The sequence below is a fragment of the Mastomys coucha genome, unplaced genomic scaffold, assembly GCF_008632895.1.
Source record: "Mastomys coucha isolate ucsf_1 unplaced genomic scaffold, UCSF_Mcou_1 pScaffold9, whole genome shotgun sequence".
Lineage (NCBI taxonomy): Eukaryota > Metazoa > Chordata > Mammalia > Rodentia > Muridae > Mastomys > Mastomys coucha.
The window spans coordinates 63,753,753-63,773,878 of NW_022196915.1; the positions used below are offsets into that span (position 1 = coordinate 63,753,753).

Genomic DNA, 20,126 nt, shown 5'->3' on the forward strand with positions numbered 1-20,126 from the left:
CCTTATAAACATTCTTGAAATGGTCCATTGGAACAAATCATGTTATGAAATGAGAATTGCTTCCCAATAGAAACTAATACACAATTAGCTATATTTCTAATCATTATCATCAAGCTATTTTTTTTAAAATATAGAGTTGTTCCAGTGAGTTGATAAAATCTGAACCCTGGGTGCAGTGATTTGAGTATGCCTAGCCCAGGGAATGGCACTATTAGGAGGTGTGGCCTTGTTGGAGTAGGTGTGCCACTGTGGGCTTGAGCTTTAAAACCCTCATCCTAGCTGCCTGGAAGCCAGTCTTCTCCTAGCTGCCTTCAGATGAAGATGTAGAACCCTCAGCTCCTCCTGCACCATGCCTGCCTGGATGCTGCCATGACCTGCCTTGATGATAATGGACTGAATCTCAGAAACTGTAAACCAGCCACAATTAAATATTGCCCTTATAAGAGTTGATGTGGTCATGGTATCTGTTCACAGCAATAAAACCCTAACAACAACACTGAGAAGGAAAAAAAAATCTTTCTCTTCATCTACAATTCAGCTTAATAATTTGGGATTAGGATCCAATCAAACTTGTTTAAACAAAAACCAGTTTCTATAGCACTCAGAACTTCCAAAGAATTGGAAATTAAATGTCATTTTAATAAAAAGTTATTTTCGTAGAATGTGTGAAGGGCATGTCTCTCATCAAATGAGAGCAAATGTAAACCTGCATTCTGTGCTTTGACAATGGAGGATACTGATTGGTGTCATGTGAAGACTTTTGTTTATGAAAACGTAACCTTTCCTTTGATTCCCATGGTAATGTTCTAAGCAAATTGTTAATAGGAAAATTATTATTTGGTGTGCAAATTCCTTTACGTTTGATTCTTCAATTAAGTCCTGAAATGAACTGCCTTTTTAAATAGTCACCATTAAAAATAAAAGACCATTACTGCCCACTCAGTGAGCAGACTGTAATAAACTGGTTCCAAATGAATTGGATAATCCATAGGACAGTTAAGCTCAGAGTTTATTTTTTAGGTTGAAACTCATATGAAATTCATATGAAAGTTCAAGGACCCATATATTCCATCAAGAGTAGGTATGGTTCTGTGAACATGGCTTTACATGCAGCTGGGTCTATATTGAACAGCAGCTCTTCCATTTCTTAGTGCAGCAAGCAATTCAGCTGAAATATCTGAGTATCAGCTTTCTCATCTATAAATTGTAGATAATGATTACTACATCATGGAGTAGTTGTGCATCCGGCATGAAATAAGTTATTTGAGGCTGATGTATTCCTTTAATAATGTAAAAAGAATATTGAATTCAGTTCAGGACCATTATAAGATTTTTTTTTGATTACTTTCAGCTTGGGTGAAGCTTTAAATTCTTAGTTAAATTCCTTTTCTAAAGCACTCATTTATTGTCTATTATTTTTCTAGTTATCTAGGTACATTGGGGAATTAAAATCATCATTTAAAAATCATCCCATGGATATCAAAAGCTCATAAATTGTTAGATGCTAATGGGAAAGTCAAGAATCTGCTCCAACTTATTATTGTAGGCGTGCACAGAGCTATCTGGGGAAAAGCAAGGGCTGGTTTGAATTCCCACAGTAAAATGCTTTGCGGAATTTAAAATATGTCACTCATATAAAATTAATTCAATTATTTACCAACTACATACATACTAATCAGAGTTGAAACTATGAACGACCACAGAGAAGAATGGCTGGTTACTTCTCTGTACAAGAGTTTTCACTGAGAAATGATGACAGCACATGTGCGTGTGCGTGTGTGTGTGTGTGTGTGTGTGTGTGTGTGTGCATGTACATGTGTGTATGTGTGCATGTACATGTGTGTGTGACATGCTCTCAGCTTCATGGGAAAATCAGGATTTGAATATTTAAAAACTAATTACAATTAATTAAGATGACTAAAAAGATCTGTGACAGACTGAGATTCTATTTTTATCACTTTAATCAATCTCTCCAATGAAAAGTAAGAGAAAGGTTTCTCAGTCTGCCATGTGGCTTTGAAGCTTTGCAGAGGGGAAGAGCAGGCACAGCGAGAGGAAGGGAAGAGAAGTGAGATTCTTAAAAGAGTAAGAAAGTCTCTGTTCTCTAAACCAAGAGGCTGCAGTACTCTGAATGTCAAGGCAGGCATGGCTGATGCAGCAAAGAGCAAAGGAAATGGAAGTTAACATGTTTCCATAGATGGATTGATAGAATGTGATTGCCATTTGCTGCATCATATCGTCATGCTAACTCTTGTCATATGTGTACATTTCCATACCCATAAAGATATGCTTATTTATACTTGCATAACCAATGCAATTGATTTGTGTTTGTTTAGATGTGTGTATGTGTATATACTTAAAATGTCTTCATAATATAAACAGAAGGTTAAATAATTTAACTTAGTAGATGTTGAGCTAAATATTTCCTACTTGTTAAATATTGCTTTATGCCAAAACATTTAAAAATATTAATTATTCCAAAGGAAGAGAACAGTTTTGAAGCTATGTCAGTGTTATTCCCGGCTTCTTGCTCCTGGTAGCCACTGGATGGATCCTGCTTGACTCTATTTCTGTTTGCTTCCACTCACACTGAATGGGTATTTGCCTTCGATGGGTAGGATGCCATGCCGGATCTGTGGTACTTAGGTTAGTCATGGTCATTATCAAGGTCTCTGAGTTCACTCACAGAGAGCAGGCAGCAAGGATACAGAGACTACCTGCCCATCGCAGTCCACATTAGCCCATGAGAGAGGAGGTTCAGAATCCAACCCTCACTCATAAGAACCTTGTCATGCAAGGGGGAAGCTCCCATTGTGTTGAGGGAAGATGCTTTCAAACATCACGGAATTGTAATCGTTTCCTGTGAAAGACTGTGAAATGAGTTCTTCCTCCTCTTTTTTTTTTCTTATTGTATTTTTCTTCTTCTTAGACTCTGTGTGATCACACACACATGCCTTTTTAGACAAACAGCTATATATAAAGGAGACTATTTGGGCACATATATGAAGGTTTAACTCTGGGCTCTGTGAGACAGGAAAATGGATATTCCAATAAGTAGAGTTGTGAAGGCCAGAGCTAGTCATCTGCACACAGCTGTAGGGTCAGCATTTTTTAGATAGCATCTTGGATGAGTAGTTAATTAAGTAAAGAAATCCAATCCCCTCAGAATCTTGGGAAAATTATGCCTGTGCTTTCTTCCCCCGAAACAGGGAGGCAAATTGGACTGTGATCTGTTGTGGCCATCTCTGGGCACCGCCACTGACTTCTGCTTCTCTTCTGTCTCAGTGACCTTAGTGTCAGTGATGCCCACTGGCGAAATTTAATTGCCTTTCTAAAAAGTATCATCTTTCCCCCCTAATAATTACTTCAGTTTACAAGTAATTAAAGGGTAATGCGTTGGAAATGTTTTTGTTTAAATTCTCCCTGTTTCTCCTCTTATCGATGTACTTGATTATCAACAAATGACTGACTCAATAAGGGAGGTATTTCTGCCAGGTTCGTCAACTGCTAGTGATTCAGTCTGGGCATACTCAGGGTAGGCAGTCTAGAGATTGTAGGTGTGTGGGGGGGAGTGGGGAGATACAGTGGGTTGTGTGTTTGGAGGAGACTAGTAATATTCTTTATAAAGAACCATTTGTATAATCTTTTGAAAAGAGGTTTAATTAATGATTGTCATTAATTAATGATACACACACACACACACACACTTCTTGAGAACTTGTTAAGCAAATCTCTAAAATTCTGATTTAGATATATTTACTTGATTTTGCGTGTAGAAGTATTTGCCTGTATGTATGTATGTGCGCCACGTGTATGCCTGGTACACACAGAGATCAGAGGAGATCATAGAACCCATGGTACTGGAATGATTCGTGGCTGTGAGCTGCCATGTGGGTACTGGAAACTGAAGCTGGGTCTTCCGCAAGAGCAACAAGTGCCCTTTAACCACTGAGCGATCACTCCATCTCTGAGCAAGTCTTCCTTCGTAAAATCAGGATAATGTCTACTGACCTGACTGTGGTCTAGATACTGAAATGCACCACACAGAGCACCTGGCATGTAGTAAATAATTCAATCCAGGTTACCAGACACTCATCAGCATGGCCTTTGCAAGTTTTCGGTGGATTTTAGGACTTTGTCAAACTGGAAGCTTGTTTGAATTTGAAGTCCCCTCGGATGCATGGTAGACTTCTTCTTAAAGGCTTTTCTGTTGTTCTGTGTTCCCTCCGTCCATCTAACTGCAGTAGACACAATTGAAATCTCACAGTCATTACTGAGGCCCACAGGATTTGAGAGCGGGGCCGTGCCTCACTTCTCCCGTAGCATGGTGGACTCATGCTCTAGCTAGAGAAGGGACTCAGTGAATTGGAGCAGAAGGGTGCAGCATGGTGATAATGAAGTCTGGGTTTATTTACTTATTAGCTGGAAGATTTCTCAGGTTGCCTACTTGGACCCAGTAGTTTTGAGGACCCTAATGCCACATTTGTTGACAGGGATCGCCAGGGTCTAAATTCTGCTGGTGACTGGTCCAACATTTATTTTTTAAATTTCTAAACTTATATTCCTTAAATATTTGATCAACTGGTATTTAGTGGAGACATAATAACAGAAATGATTTTTAGTTAATGAAAATATATACTAATGGACTAAGTAACTCATTTGCTATCTCTGGCCAAGGCAGGATCAGTGACATTGTTGAGTTTGCTGTGGCTTGTTCATGCGTCTGTGTATGTTTACTAAATCAGTGATTATAGGAGCTTACTAAAGGCTCCAAATCTTTGGTGACAATATATCTCCCTTGCTTCCTTAAGAGCTGTGCTCATCTGGTCACAGGGTTTTAGCAAGCTGTGATTGGTACTGCAGCTAGAGGGATATATGATACCAACAGGCTTTCATTGACTAGGTGGGTGGGGCACTGGCTTTGTTCCATTGGAGAGTGCTGCATTTGCATCTTGCAGGTTATATAAAGCATCACATGATTAAAGTTGATTCAATTTGTTCTCAATCCTTGACATTCTGAAAACTGGCTGTCTAGGAATTGGCCCAGTTCTCTGAGCCTGTGGGTAAAGGATTTTGTGTATCAAGTATCTAAGAGAATCTGTTAAATAGTAGGCATGAAGAAAATATATATTTTCTTCATGTCTAATTTATCATGGATAGCTGGCTGCAGTAACTGTTAGGGGAAAGAAAAGAATGTAGCCATATTTAATGCAGATACTGTTTCTAAAGATTCTTCATTTCTAAAAGGTTAAAATATGAAAAAAAAATGAAAGCAACATCCCAGAATTGCATGGAAGTAGACAGGACAATGACTGACCTTACATTTACATTTTCCCTAGATAACAGCTTTAGTAGACTCTAAATTTTTTAAAGAGTATAAGTTTTATTACATGGATTAAAACCAGATTCTCTTTTTAGAGGGCCTATACTTCAATGTAATAAATTTAGACAAATATATTAAGATAAATTTGGTCAGAATATATTTTTGGATAGTCATGTTAAATTTAACAATAGAGGATACTTTTACTTGAAACTATATTGAAAAAATCTAAATAAATCACTTAAAAATATACAGTATATTTGTTTTTCTTCAAGGTTATGGATTTTACACAGTCTCAACCTATATAGTTCATGTTGGCCTCAAATTCTCAGTTCTGTTCTCTCTAGGTTCATCGTGCTGGGACCATATGCCACCAGACCAAGGCATGAGGATACTATCAAAACATGAAACTGTACTAGGCAAGGCTCAGGTTGTCGTGGTTACAGTGAAGGCTGCTGGGGAGAGATGATCGCCAATGCCAAAGATGTGGTGCTGGTCCCAACTCAGATTGTCCAGTCAGTGCTCTTGACTTTGATATGCTAGCTATCTCGGACTAGTATCATTGTTTAAGACCAACACACTATCTTGAAAGGAAATTTGGTTTCTCAAGTTTTGAACAATAGCCAGAAAGAAAATTGTAGATGTTTAGAAAGTTTAAAATTTGAGCCCAAGCCCTCCATGGCTCAATTACACAATGTCACTAACATCAATGATGCTTTTTCCCCCCTCTTCTTAAGCCTGCTATTTGGATGCATTTCACCTGCAAAGCATCCTTTATTAAACTTGAGTCATCATATTCTAAATATAGACTCACCTCTCCACCTATCCCTCCCCCCTATAACAAGTTATATATAGTATGCAAACAGATTGTGCAACAACCTTGGAGAATAAAGTACAGAGCCATAAATAAATAAAGACTCAGTGATGTTGCTGGGAGATAGATGGATTAAAAAGAAGACACCAACTGCAACCATTTGTTTCTGTTTTCACTTACTGTGCACTGCACAGATGTCAACATTTGGGTTTAGCTGGCAAGAAAGTTTATTAAATTAGAAACCAGTTCCTCAAATTATAGTCTTTGCTAAACCTCAATGCATTCAAAGAAACTCGGTGAATTAAAGGGTCAAATATTATAGTTTTCTTTAAAAGGCCCTAGACACTAGTGATGACAGTGTGGGCTAATTCCATTTCCCGGAGTGATATCTTACTGTGTGGACACACTGTACCATTTGGCTGAGATGCTATTTTCAATAAATATGGAAATGATGGCTTCCAGTGCAGTGGCCCAATAGGAAGTCTCATGGGAAATAGCCTGAAACTGTGTGATAGATTTGAAATTAATTCTTACCCCCTTTCTGAAGTAGCCAACCCATATGTACAAGATGTATCATTATTTCCTGGCCATCTAGAAGGAGGATAAAATATAGTCTTATTGTGTAAAATGAATCTGCAGCAATAAAATTCTGGTCTACATATCTTCCTCAGAGGGCAAGTGGAACAAAGCAGGCTCTGGCATTATGAGGCAGCCCAAGCTCGTGGTGGTTCTAAGTGCCTCTTGCTCTTGACTCTGGCTCTTGTCATTCCTGCTGCTGCCTTGGCTTTTTGTGACAACTCGACAACTCAGCAGAAAATGATAGTGTGTGTGTGTGTGTGTGTGTGTGTGTGTGTGTGTGTGTGTTTTAGTTAGGGTTTTTTTGCTTTTCATTGCTGTGAAGGGACACCATGACCAAAGCAGCTCTCAGAAAGGAAAACATTTAATTGGGGTTGGCTTACAGTTTCAGGGGATTAGTCCATTATCATGGTGGGAAACGTCATGGCACACCTGCAGACATATTCCTGAAGAAGGAGCTGAGAGTTCTACATCTTGATACAAAGGCAAAGGAAAGGAACTGAATGTGTTTCATGCTGGGCGTAGCTTGACCATTTAAGACCTCAAAGTCTTGACTCTACAGTGACACACTTCCTCTAACAAGAGCACACCTCCTCCAATAAAGCCACATGTCCTAATAGTGTCACTCCCTACAGCCAAGCATTCAAACACATCAATCTGTGGAGGTCATACCTATCCAAACCACCACATTCCACTTCCCGGCCCCCATAAACGTACAGCCATAACATAATGCAAAATGCATTTAGTCCAACTTTAAAAGTCCCTTATAGTCTATCACAGTCTGAACAGTGTTTAAAACTCTAAAGTTCAAAGTCTCATCTGAGATTTATGCAATTTATTAACCGTAGTCCCTTATAATATCAAAATCAAAAAGCAGATCACATACTTTCAACATATCATGGTGTAGCATATGTATTACTGTTCTAAAGTATAGGGAAGGGAGCATACTGAGGAAATACTGGATCAAAGCAAGACCAAAAGTGAGCTGGGCAAACGCCAACCTCTATATCTCTATTTCTGATGTTAAACTGCTCTTCCAATCTCCAACTCCTTTCAGTTTTGTTGACTGCAACACACTTCTTGGGCTGGTTCTTCTTCCTGCTAGCAGCTTTCCTAGGCAGGTATCCCATGGCTCTGGCATCTCTAACATCTTGGAATCTCCAAGGCAATCCAGGCTTCAACTTCACAGCTTCATGCAATGGCTTCCCTGGGCCTCCATGCATGAATATCCCTGCTACCCATCTGGCCTTAGCAACTTTACCTAATTGCAGAGGGATATTTTGTGAATCTCAAGTGAGAGCACATGGCTGAAGCTTGTTGGAACTGGATCATGGCCCCTTTGTTCAATGACATCTTGACCAGATTTCTGTTTGTGATGGTTTCCTTCACTACCTAAACCTGGCTGACCTGGAATTTGCTCTGTAAACCAGCCTGGCTTTGAACTCAGAAATCTGCATGCCTCTGTCTCTTGAAGTAATGGGATTAAAGGTATACCACCAGGCCTGCACCTAAGCTTTTCTTTGTAAATGTAAATGTTTCTTTTATTTCTTCAGACGAAGTGATAAGATGAGAGCCATACCCAAGCTGTATGAATACACAGCTTGGGCTGAACCCAGAGCATTTTTTTCTTTGTTCGAACTACACCTAGGCCTAAGCTTGTAAGCTTCTAGCCTCCATACAATCTAATCTTCCAAGCTGACTGATTCAATCTGGCTTCATTAGTCTTCTGACTGAGTTGCTGTGCCTGGCTTCATACTAACTTTGGCAATTTGTTCTAATCTTCTGGCTGCTTCTCATTCTCTGGCTCATTCTATCTCTACCTGTGTCCAGCTTGTTCTCTCTGTAACCTGTCTCTACGGAACTGTCCCAGTTAAACTGCCATACACATACACACACCATCCAACACACACCACACCACACCCACACACACACACACACACACACACACACACACACACACACACACACACTCACACACATTGCTATACCGAATTTTTTTTTCTCTCCTGCTGCTCTTAAGTGTCCTCTCTTTCCTGTACTGTTCTCCTGTGAATTGGGTGAATCCTATGTGTGATTCTGTCAAGTCATTCTTTGATTAATTACTTTGCTTTCCCTTCAAACATGGCTACTGCCCTTTGCAAACTAACCTTGCCTTCATTATTAGAGATTTAAAATGTGTACTAAGGGTGTATCTATATTCCTGCCAGATCATATTGTAATCCAGGGCATATCTATATTCCTGCCGGATCATATATTTGGATGTGATCCCTTGCCAAAGCAACAGTGTTGCTAGATTAAAACTCCTCTACATTTCTTTAACTCTATTCATTATAGATCTTTATAGGTGTGGCTACTATGCCTCAAGATCTGGATTAAAGAATGTGCCATTCCAGACCAAACCTCTTATGTCATCCCACCTCAAACAAAAACATGGTCAGGCCTGTCACAGCAATACCCAGTCCCTGGGACCAACTTCTGTCTTGGTTTGGGTTTCACTGCTGTGAAGAGACAGCATGACCAAGGCAACTCTTATAAAGGACAACATTTCATTGGGGCTGGCTCACAGTTTCAGAGCTTCAGTCCATTATTATCATGGTGGGAAGTATGATAGCATCCAGGCAGACATAGTGTTGGAGTAGGAGCTAAGAGTTCTACATCTTGATCCAAAGGCAGCAGAAGTGGACTGAATGTGTTTTACTTGGAACATGGTTTGAGCATTTAAGATCTCAAAGTCCCGATTCCACAGTGGCATACTTTCTTCAACAAGGCCACACCTCTTCCAATAAGGCTATACCTTCTAATAGTGCCACTCCCTATGGCCAAGCATTCAAACACATGAATCTATGGGGCTATAGGGATTATTTAAACCATCACAGTGTGTCTCTGCATAGATATGTGTGGCTGTGTAGGTGTGTATAAGTGTGTGTAAGTGTAGTCTCCAAAACAGCTTGGGTTTCAAGCAAAACCTATGTTCTCAACCTTGTAAAATCTATGAGAACAAAAGTGAGTGAAATGAGCCTGCCATTCTCAGATCATTTATGAAGGGAACATTGGAGATTTATTTTACCATAGATTTGGAGGACAGCTGGGACTAAGAGTAAGAAAAACAGGAAATGAGGAAGCAATCTGAAGGCCAGGGCTGTAGTCCAGAGGTAAACCTCTTCTCCAGCATACACTGGTGCTGGGTTGGATCAATAGCACATGGCAACCATGTGGGTTAGAGGGAACAATCTGAAAAATCTCTTAAGATAATGCAGAGACGATCTATAAGCATTTACTACAGTGCCAGTACTAAAACTCCTGGTCGCTTCCCACCAAAGTCAGAGAGCCTCAGTCTATCCGTGCCCTGGTCTCACCCACTGTTCTGTCAGTACCTGAGAGTACAGCCTTACACAGAGCCATTCCCACACATGACAATACAGGGTTCCACTGAGCCATTCCCACACATGGCAATACAAGGTTCCACTGAGCCATTCCCACACCAGAGACTACAGCCTTACACAGAGCCATTCCCACACATGATAATACAGGGTTCCTCTGAGCCATTCCCACACATGGCAATACAGGGTTACACAGAACCATCCCTACTGGGTCCTGGGTGCAAAGGCACCTGAATGTGACATTCACTTCCCCTTTCCTAAGAACCATTGTTTCCAGTTGTCCAATGCTCTTTTCTTATTGTCTGTGGACAATACCTCTTGCCTTTAATCCTTAGTCCACAAATCTGACAAAATATGCAAGATTCACCCTCCTTTGTTCATTTCTAACCACAGGTGAAATCATTTCACTCAGAGTTCATAGAATTAGTAGATTAATGAAAAGAAGTGCTCCTGAGAGCAGTTAATTGTGGATAGACTTTGTAAGGCCTGTGTGTTATGATTGCTCGAATTCCATGAGGAATGAGGATCCTGGGCTGTGTTCACCAGGCTTTCCTAAGCAGAACCATTAGAAGGACAACAGTTAACTGCATGCAATTATGGTCCTTGTGGTAGCTGGCTCTCTTCCACTTGTTCCAATGTGCGAGATTGGTCAAATTGTCAGGTTGGAAGGTGGCAGAATTCCTCGTCCAAGCCATCACTCACTGTCCCATCCTCTGCTGGGCATCATTGACACACTTGCTTGCTCTTTCTTTCTCTGTTTCCCCAGGCAGAAGCTTTTCCCCTAATGATTGAAGGCAGTGTCTTTGGATGTGAATAATTCCCTTCATGTTTGTTAAATAACTCGAGTATGAAAATATACCGTAATTTTTATTGAAATAGTTTTTCTCAGGCATGAATCTCCAGATTGGTTCTCCAATACCAAGTGGTCAGCCCTGAAATCATATACATGCAATTATGCTATCTGGGCCAAGCACTTTTACTTATTTAGGAATAAATATTCATATATATGTAACAACAGCTAAAGAAGTCGAGGCTATGAATTTGTGAGAGATCAAGGAAATGATGTGATTACATTTTAATTCCAGAAAAGAGAGAGAAGATATATACTGAGTATCTCCAATCAAAAAAAGTCAATCAAACCTGGCAGTGGTGGTGCACTCCTTTAATCCCAGCACTTGGGAGGCAGAGGCAGGCAGATTTCTGAGTTCAAGGCCAGCCTGGTCTACAGAGTGAGTTCCAGGACAGCCAGTGCTACACAGAGAAACCTTGTCTCGAAAAACCAAAAAAAGAAAAAAAAATTCAAGTGAATTCATGTTGACATTATGCCCCAAGTAGAGAATTCCAGACTTAATCTAATGTGATAAGTTCTAGGCAAAGACAGGTGCATTCATTAAAATATATAATACATATTTAATTATATTCAGGCTTTATATACAAGGTGAGTGTTTGTGTGTATTTGTATGTATGTGTGTGTCTGTCTCAGTCTGTTTATCAGTACATCTGTGTATATTTATATATGGATATATGTTTATATGCACACACACACACACACGCACACATGCACACACACACACAGTTTGTTTCCCCACGTCTGAGAAAAACAAATATAAAGCCAGTCTGGTCCCAAGCACTAGGTGTAAGGGGCAACCAGCCAGTGTTTCAGAGGAGCCATGGAGTGTTGTGATGGGAAAACCGAGGTCCTGGATGCTTAAAGGATGCTACTGAAACCTGCTGCTCTGGGTCTGGGCTAACCCAGAAGTCCAGTCCCGTGACAGAGCCACTCTGCCCCTCCCGGGCCAGATGACTTCCAAGACTTTACTGGCTGGTTTCTTCAGGTGGAACTTCAGGTGCTCTGGTTCTTGGAACTCTTGCTTTCTGTCCCTAGGATTGAGGTCAGAGTGAGAATTTTGTTGGCTACTCTTGAGACACACACAAGTGTGTATATACATATGCACAGTCCCACCAGCAATGACAAGGCAAAGCAATTTGGCCCCCACCCCTTTTGGTTCTGTCTTACTACAAGCAGCTGGCAAATTCACCTGAATCCTGACATACAACGTATTTTACTGATACTGAAAATTCTAAACATTATTACTTACTTCTTATATGTGGACATTGCAGAAATATGGAATGTATATTTCCATATTTAAAATAAAGAGTGGAAAATACCATTCTGTCACTGTATCTCTTTCAAAAGACCACAAATGTCAGTACTTGTTCCTTTGACACCCCCTGTCCCCCCTCCCCTCAGTTTCTTTGCAGGGAGCATCGGGAGACGCTGGGTCTGTTGTTGCAATTGCGGTCTTGTTTTCTATAATGGGCACTTGTTTAAACAAAGAAATACTTATCAGAGGAAATGATAACTGTGATAAATTGCCATGGCTTTCATGTTTCCTTGCTGTTTCTTGTGGCTGCTAAATCAGTCTGAACAAAGCGGAACTGCATGTCCTCCCCAGCGGAGCCTCTTTCTCCCACTGACTCTTTGTACGTTTCCCCTTTTCTTGGACCCTGTTCATTTGTTCCACATCCCAGGTATTAATCCCCCATTTGTTCCTTACTATTTACACAAATTTCCACGCAGATCCTACTCCACATCCTGTAATGCTGTCCTCCATTTGCCTCTCTTCCTTTGCATCTGGCATTGAAAACAGCTGCCACAGAAATGTGTCTCTGTTCCCTGCACAGAAACCCCACCCATGGGAGAATTAATACCCCCGAGAGCTGCCACGCTTGATTGGCAAGCGACAAGTGTGCACACCACGGTGCAAAAAGGTGCTGTAAAGTTATGTGCACACGCACACACTTTTGTGTTTACAACCCATTGTTAGAGTGTCTTGGACTTGACTTCCGGTGACAACAGAACATGTTTACAATGTCTTCTGGCTGTCAGGCCCTGGCTCAGCCTCTCCTAATTTTCCACTTAAAGGCCAGTGCTGAAACAGGAAAGACAAGACATTACATGTGCAGAGGGTGACCGAGAGGGTTTTATGGTATTCCTAGAGGAATTTACTTGATTACAAGGCTGGTAGAGTTGACTCGACAATGACTGTCACCAGCTCACACTGCTTTTTCTGGACACTCAAGAAGCGAGCCAGCTCTTGTGGCTGGCGCTTTTTAGAAATGCTTGGAATTTGTAGTCTGTGTTCTGTCCGGTAACTTTCATCTTCCTATCTTCGTAGACTGTGAGTCCCAGAAATTGATGACCTTGTTTGGTGTTTGGTGGTGGAAGAAAGAACACACCTCATGTGAGTAAGTAATTGAATGCTGGGGAGTCTTCTAGTTTTAGATTCTGGCTTTTCTCTTTTTTCTTTTCACTTCATTTCATTGTTTGTTTGTTTCTTTATTTGATGACGGTTTGGGATAGACAGATAGGCAATGACAGGTGGTGGCCGGAATCCCTCAGTTCAGTAACTTTATCTAAGATGAGTGACAGCTAACCACAAAGTATGGATACCTCGGGGAAGTGAGCAGGAGGACACACATGCCACTCAGCCACCCACACATGTAATTCTCCGCCAGGTCAAGAATAAAACACAGACTCTAGAATAGTGACACGGGGGAAGTTAGCATTATGAGTGCTCATTGGAAACATTTAATGTAAAGTAAAGAATTTGAATGTGAAAACAAGCTCAGCATATATAGTCATAAAACAGAACATACAAATTCTGTACTGGTTTTATTTTGAAGATAATACTTGGTTCCAGTGTGGATGTGGCTCTATTTCCCTGAATAATTTGCAGACTTTGTACAAAACGTGTTTCCATCACTCTACAGACTCACGTGCTCATTTTGGTTCCCAATATTCTTGTAGTGTGTGAACTAGAGGAGGCATTCACAAGTGACCTAAGGTGCCAGGGAGGCAAGTACATCTTTGTTCAAACTGGAAAAGGTATCCGGCTTATCTGACTTCCTCTATCCCGGGAAGGAACTGTTCTGCAGCTCACTAGCTGGTTTGCCTTACAGGTTTACCCACGGTGGCGTTTCCCACTCTGGAAGACAGTGTTGTGCTGCTAGGAGCTACAATCTAGTAATCTGGATTTTAGCAGCATACTCTAAGAGAAAAAAAAAAGTAAAACCTACGTGTAAGAGGATATGTATTATGGTGTTAAGGAAACTGGTAACAATGTAGAAACGTAAGTGTCCTCACATAAAGGAATGTTTAAGTACAGTGTTGTTGTAGCCATTTAAAGACAAGCTTTTTAAGGCCACTTAACAGAATGGGAAAACAGATTATCATTCGTGAATAAAGCAAAGGATTCCCAATTATATTTATGATATGAACCCATTTTATGAAGAGAAAGAAACTGCTGAGGAAGAGACTGGAGTGAACGGCCACTTCCACAGGACCAATGGCGACAGTTGGGTGAAGCTTGAAGTACCATTTTTGGATGACATGCGAAGTAACATTTTTTTATGTGTTTGTTATTTTTTCTGCAAATACTCTCCAGTGAGCTAATATTAGGAGATTTTATACATGTATCCCCACAGCTCTTTAGCAGTCCAGTGAAAGCTTACAACTCAGTGGTCCTTTGCCTCCAAGCCACATGCGTTTTCTTGTAAAGTTGGACCTTCAGGCTTTTGATTAAACAGAAGCGAAAGCTTCCGGGGAGGCTGGATGAACACTGGATGCTTTAGCTGGGAGAGTATGTTTCCATCCTATTTCTTAACACAGTAGGGTATCCTAATTTTACCAATGTTGTTCCTGTCTTGCTCACCGAATGCTCTGTTTGTGCCAGTGCTGAATGTCTTATTGAAGGACCAGACAGACAAGCCTGAGGGACCAAGACATGATCTAGTGATGGGTGAGGGCAATGCAGAGATAGGTAGACTCCGCTTGCTGTTCACTGTCCAGTGGCTCAAACTGACTTCCTGGGGCCTCTAAGATGATGCCGGTGGTAGGAGGAGACTTACAGTTTCTTGGAGGTAATATTAGCACTGCGCCATCCACCCTTCAATTCAAATACAAAACAGACAAAAAGAAACATAGCTGAGAGGAAGATAAGGAGGCTTGGGAGGAGTCCCAGTAAATGTGACAAGTGTAAAGAATTTCTTAAAAATCTAATCCAGTGTGACGTAGATAGAGTTAATTAAAAGAAGGTAGCAGGAGTCAGAATAAAATTCTCCTCTTAGAATGAACAGTTGGTAGCGTGGATTTTTGTGAGTGAAGGTGACTTCCAAAAGCTCCCTAGCAGCTTTCAAATTAAATAAATGGGGCAACTAATCAAAGAAGGAAGCATCTACTAGACATTCACTTATACACTCAATTACTTTTTATTTATGCTTCGGTTTCCTGTAAGAATTTCTTAAATTGACTGTGAAGTAGCTGGTGTGCAGCCTTTGTAACCTGGACAGATCTGGTGTGAAGGGAACAGTAAGTGGCGGCGTGCAGCTCTTTAGAGTGGAAACCATTAGCATGTACTGATGTCGAGTCTGCAGAAATGAACCCGTTCAATGGAAATGTAAAGGCCAATTAGGGCGTCCATGAAAATCAATTAGTCAACAACTATCAAAATTAAAAACATATATTTCTAAGTTATTATAGATGGGCCTTGCCAATTTTTCTCAATGGGGACCATTACAAACCCTTAAAGAGCAAACAAATAAGCATCCTTATTCTGGAGAACAGAAGGAATGCTTAAGGGCATGGAGGATTACCCAGTGATCTACTGGCTCTGGCATTGATGACCCTTTGCTCTATCTGGGGTCACAAGCTCTCCCCTTGAGAATGCCAGTCATCCTGAACTGAATCAACACAGAAAAACCTACATGAAGAAGTTATCGTCGAGCAAACAAAAGCAACATCCAAGAGAGTTTTTGAACAGAATAAAAGAAAAGCAATGGTCTACCTGGGAAATAAGCAGGAGGGTAGTGCACTGTTCACCAGTAACGATGGGAAGCAAGGGGAAATGGTACCGTGTGCCATGCATGCTCAGAAAAGAGTAAGAAAGAAACAATAATGCTGAGCCAGCAAAAGAACCATCAGCAGTGACGGTGAGCAACAGCAGACCCAGCCTAAACCCAGCTTAAGAAAGTTCTCTCTGAACAGGAAAGAAACAATAAAAGGAAGGACACTGGGACCCCAGGAAGGAAGAAAGAAGTGTCACCAAAAACATAGCCAAATGCTCTAGGTGTCCCCTTTCCTTCTGAGCCTTTTAAATTATGTGTGGTGTTGAAATGATGATGATGATGATGGTGGTGGTGGTGGTGATGATGATGGTGATGGTGGTGATGGTAGTGGTGATGGTGATGGTGGTGGTGGTGGTGGTGGTGCTGATGATGATGATGGTGGTGGTGGTGGTGGTGGTGGTGGTATTCCATCATGTCTGTCTAAGACAATGTAGAAAGCTGTTGAGTATATTTTACATGAGAATGGAAAAATACCAAGACGAATACATTTTCTGGACTTAAGGTAAAATGCCACCAGTAAGACTATATCTGTTTTGTACACATATGCATAATACTCAGAGCAAGCACTAGAAATTGTGCCAAGAAAAACATTAAGACAACGTGAAATTCTACATTTCTAACCCACTTGGAAAAACATGTACAATAGAAAAAAAATGAGAGTTGGAAAAGAAATAAGATGGTAAACTTAGAACCAAGCAGCAGTAGTCAGTGGAGTAAATTCAAGTAAAGACATCAAGTGTCGGGCTGGAGAGAGGGCTCAGCGGTAAAGAGCACCGACTGCTCTTCCAGAGGTCCTGAGTTCAATACCCAGCAACCACATGGTGGCTCACAACCATCTGTAATGGGATCTGATGCTGTCTTCAGCTGTGTCTGATGACAGTGACAATGTACCCACAAATGTGAAATAAATATATTTCTGGCAAGCAGGGCCAGAGTGAGCAGAGATGGGGGAAAAAAGAGAATCAAGTGTCAGGGTAGACTTTAAAACTAGCAAATGTGTGTATTACAGGAAATGCACCATGGGACTAGCTAGCGAGATGCTCTACCATCGAGAGTGCTGGCTGCAAGCATCCATATGTGTGTATTACAGGAAGTGCACCATGGGGCTAGCTAGCAAGCTGCTCTACCATCGAGAGCGCTGGCTGCCCGTGCAGAGGACCTGGCTGCGAGCATCCATTTGTGTGTATTACAGGAAGTGCACCGTGGGGCTAGCTAGCGAGGTGCTCTACCATCGAGAGCGCTGGCTGCAAGCATCCATATGTGTGTATTACAGGAAGTGCACCATGGGGCTAGCGAGCTGCTGTACCATCGAGAGCGCTGGCTGCAAGCATCCATATGTGTGTATTACAGGAAGTGCACCGTGGGGCTAGCTAGCGAGATGCTCTACCATCGAGCGCTGGCTGCCCTGCAGAGGACCTGGCTGCGGGCATCCATAACGCAGCTTCCTACTCTCTGTAACTCTAGTTCCAGGGATCTGATCTGAAAGCCTTCCACTGGCTTTCATAGAAATGAGCCATACATGAAGTAAAAATACGTCCATGCTGGAAAACAGTCCTACACGTAAAAGTGGATAGACAATCTCTTAAAAAGAACTCCACGTTAGTTATACATATTCTGCAAGCAGGATACTATCGTAGGTCAAATGTTTCATAGCTGAGTTCGTGTTTATGTAGCTCTTCTTGTAGCATTAAAAGTGCATATATGGGTGAAGGCTCTCTATGTACGCACCAGCTCCAAGGTGGATTCCTGGGGTGGGGGTGGGGCGCCCTTTAGCCAACAACTCAGTTAGATGTAACCCATTCCAGGTCCTTGAACGTCAATTGATGACAAGAGATTTCCAGGTGGGGCTCCGTCTCCCCACTCTTTGGTGATTTCATTTAGTATACATGAGTGACTAAGAATTCCTGGGCCTTTCTCTGTTGAGAGCGTTTGGATGACTGACTTCCTCTCACTTGTTGGTTTTCTGTTTAGAATTTCCTCTCTCTTTAAAACAGTGATTACATTTTAACATACTGGTGTGTGTGTGTGTGTGTGTGTGTGTGTGTGTGTGTGTGTGTCTGTCTGTCTGTCTGTGTGTCTGTCTGTCTGTGTGCTTGTGTGTGTGTGTGTGTACATGCACTACATTGCAGATGTGAAGGCCAGAGGAGATTGTTCAAGAGTCAGTGCTCTCCTTTGACCATGGTGGCTCCTGGGACTCAAGCTCTCACTTCAGGTGCTCTTAACTGCTGAGCCATCTCACTGCCCCCCCCCCCCACTTCTACTGAGTAATTATTTTTCTAGATTATGTGCTTCTAGGAATTTATCTTTTTTTTTCTAACACTGCCTTCTTCATTTGTATATAATAGCCTCTTGACATTTTAATTTCTGTGGCTTCCCTTATAATGGCTTTCTTTGTGATGTTGCATGTTCTTTTTTTCTTAGTTCATCTAGGTCATTGGTTCTTAACCTGTGGCTCATAATTCCTTTGGGTGGTGGGTCACATATCAGATATCCTGCATGTCAGATATTTACATTATGATTCATAATAGTAGCAAAATTTCAGTTATGAAATAGCAATGAAATAATTTTATGGTTGAGGGTCATCACAACATTCAGAACTGTATTAAAGAATCACAGCATTATGAAGATTGAGAACCACTGATCTGTAAAGATTTGTTAGTTCTATTGGACTTCTCAAAAAGTACTTTTACTTTATGTTTTAAAAATAGTGTCATTGGGAGATAATTTACATACCAAAAAATTTCCTCCAAGTTCATAAGCATGTATGTACAAAGTTTTACAACAGTTATAATAATCTAATTTTAGAACATTTTTAACAACAGGATGGCCTACTGACCTACTGACCTACTGACCTACTGGCTATCTTTCAAAGTGTTCAGAGAAAAATAATTATCAGTCTTACCCAGTTGTGAGTCCTGCTAGCTATAATAACAACTGGCCTAGTAAAACATGCACACTGGTGGATTTAAGTCCTGTTCCCAAAGGCAAAACCCATATCTGAGCAAGAGCTTGTGACTAGACAGGCCACAGGCTCTAATGGAGAATATAGTACTGTTCTGCTACAAGGGTATCTTTTAAAATGGAATCCTAATGACTCATTATTCCCATAGATTAATGCCCCTCTCAGCTTGCATTAGACAAGCTTCTATTTGCAGTAGATGGTGCTTAACATAGAGACCTACAAACTTTGGGTGTAAATCTGTGACTTCTTTGTGTAAACTCTTACCTGTCAGATGGTCCGGTCTCTGAGATCTGCTCCTCCACCTACTTGTTACGAACGTCTTATGAAAGGAGCTCTGCCTGTCCTCTCTGACCATGTATGTCTACAGGCCAGCTTCTGGAGCAGTCCAAATGACTTTCATCTGGCTTCCTCTCCAGTGTCCATCCCACGTCAGCTCTGCCCATGAAGTGGATTCCTGAGAGCTCTTTAATATCATTGCATTAGTAACCATGTGTAAAGATGACCATGATTGCTCAGATATGAAAGAGTTCAAAAACCCCCAGAATTAGCTGAGCAGGGAGGGCAATATTCTGAATGTGCTGCCAGACCCTTGGATAACATGTAAAGCAGGGACAGAATGTGTGTTCATGAGCCCAGTGTTGGTAGATTGGAAGGTGACGTAACACTGCAGGAACTCATGAAGAAGCATGAGGTATCATGCCAGGGGCGAGCCTGAGCCTCCAGGCAAGGCTTCTGGCCATGGGGAGGCTTGCATGTTTCCCAAACTGTACGTGTCATTGATCGTTAAGTCACACCCTGTAGTTGCCAACACCATTGTGCAATGTGGCTTTGCCCAAGAAGCATTGTTGAATACATGGCTCTGTTGAAAAAAGTTGAATTATGTGGTATAATGTGTTTTTATCTGAAGTAGCTAGAAAAATAAGATATTTAAAATGTAAGAACTATGTGTTTCTAATATAAGGTTGCAGAGTCAACTGTACTTCAGGGAGTAACATGGGTCTTCATGGTCATCCAATAGCCCTTGGGGGTGGAGAGAGAGAGAGGGGGAAGGGAAGGAGGGAGAGGAGAAGGGAGAGAGAGAGGGAGAGGGAAACAGGGAGGGAGGGAAGGGGAGGGAGAGAAAGACAGGGAAAAAGAGAGAGGGAGGGAAGGAGGGAGATAGGGAGG

At 41.3% G+C, this 20,126-nt stretch overlaps 1 protein-coding gene across 10 annotated transcripts in view; it reads left to right on the forward strand.

Annotated features, from left to right (window-relative positions):
• Enox1 (ecto-NOX disulfide-thiol exchanger 1) overlaps positions 1–20,126 on the forward strand; it is a 569,119-nt gene that overhangs the window by 137,442 nt on the left and 411,551 nt on the right. For 8 of the 10 annotated variants that reach the window (XM_031363000.1, XM_031362997.1, XM_031362988.1 and 5 more), the window contains exon 3: positions 13,270–13,339. The gene's annotated coding sequence lies outside the window, so the exon portion shown is untranslated. The remainder of the gene's footprint in view (positions 1–13,269; positions 13,340–20,126) is intronic. The other 2 variants (XM_031362998.1, XM_031362987.1) reach the window with 1 other exon arrangement.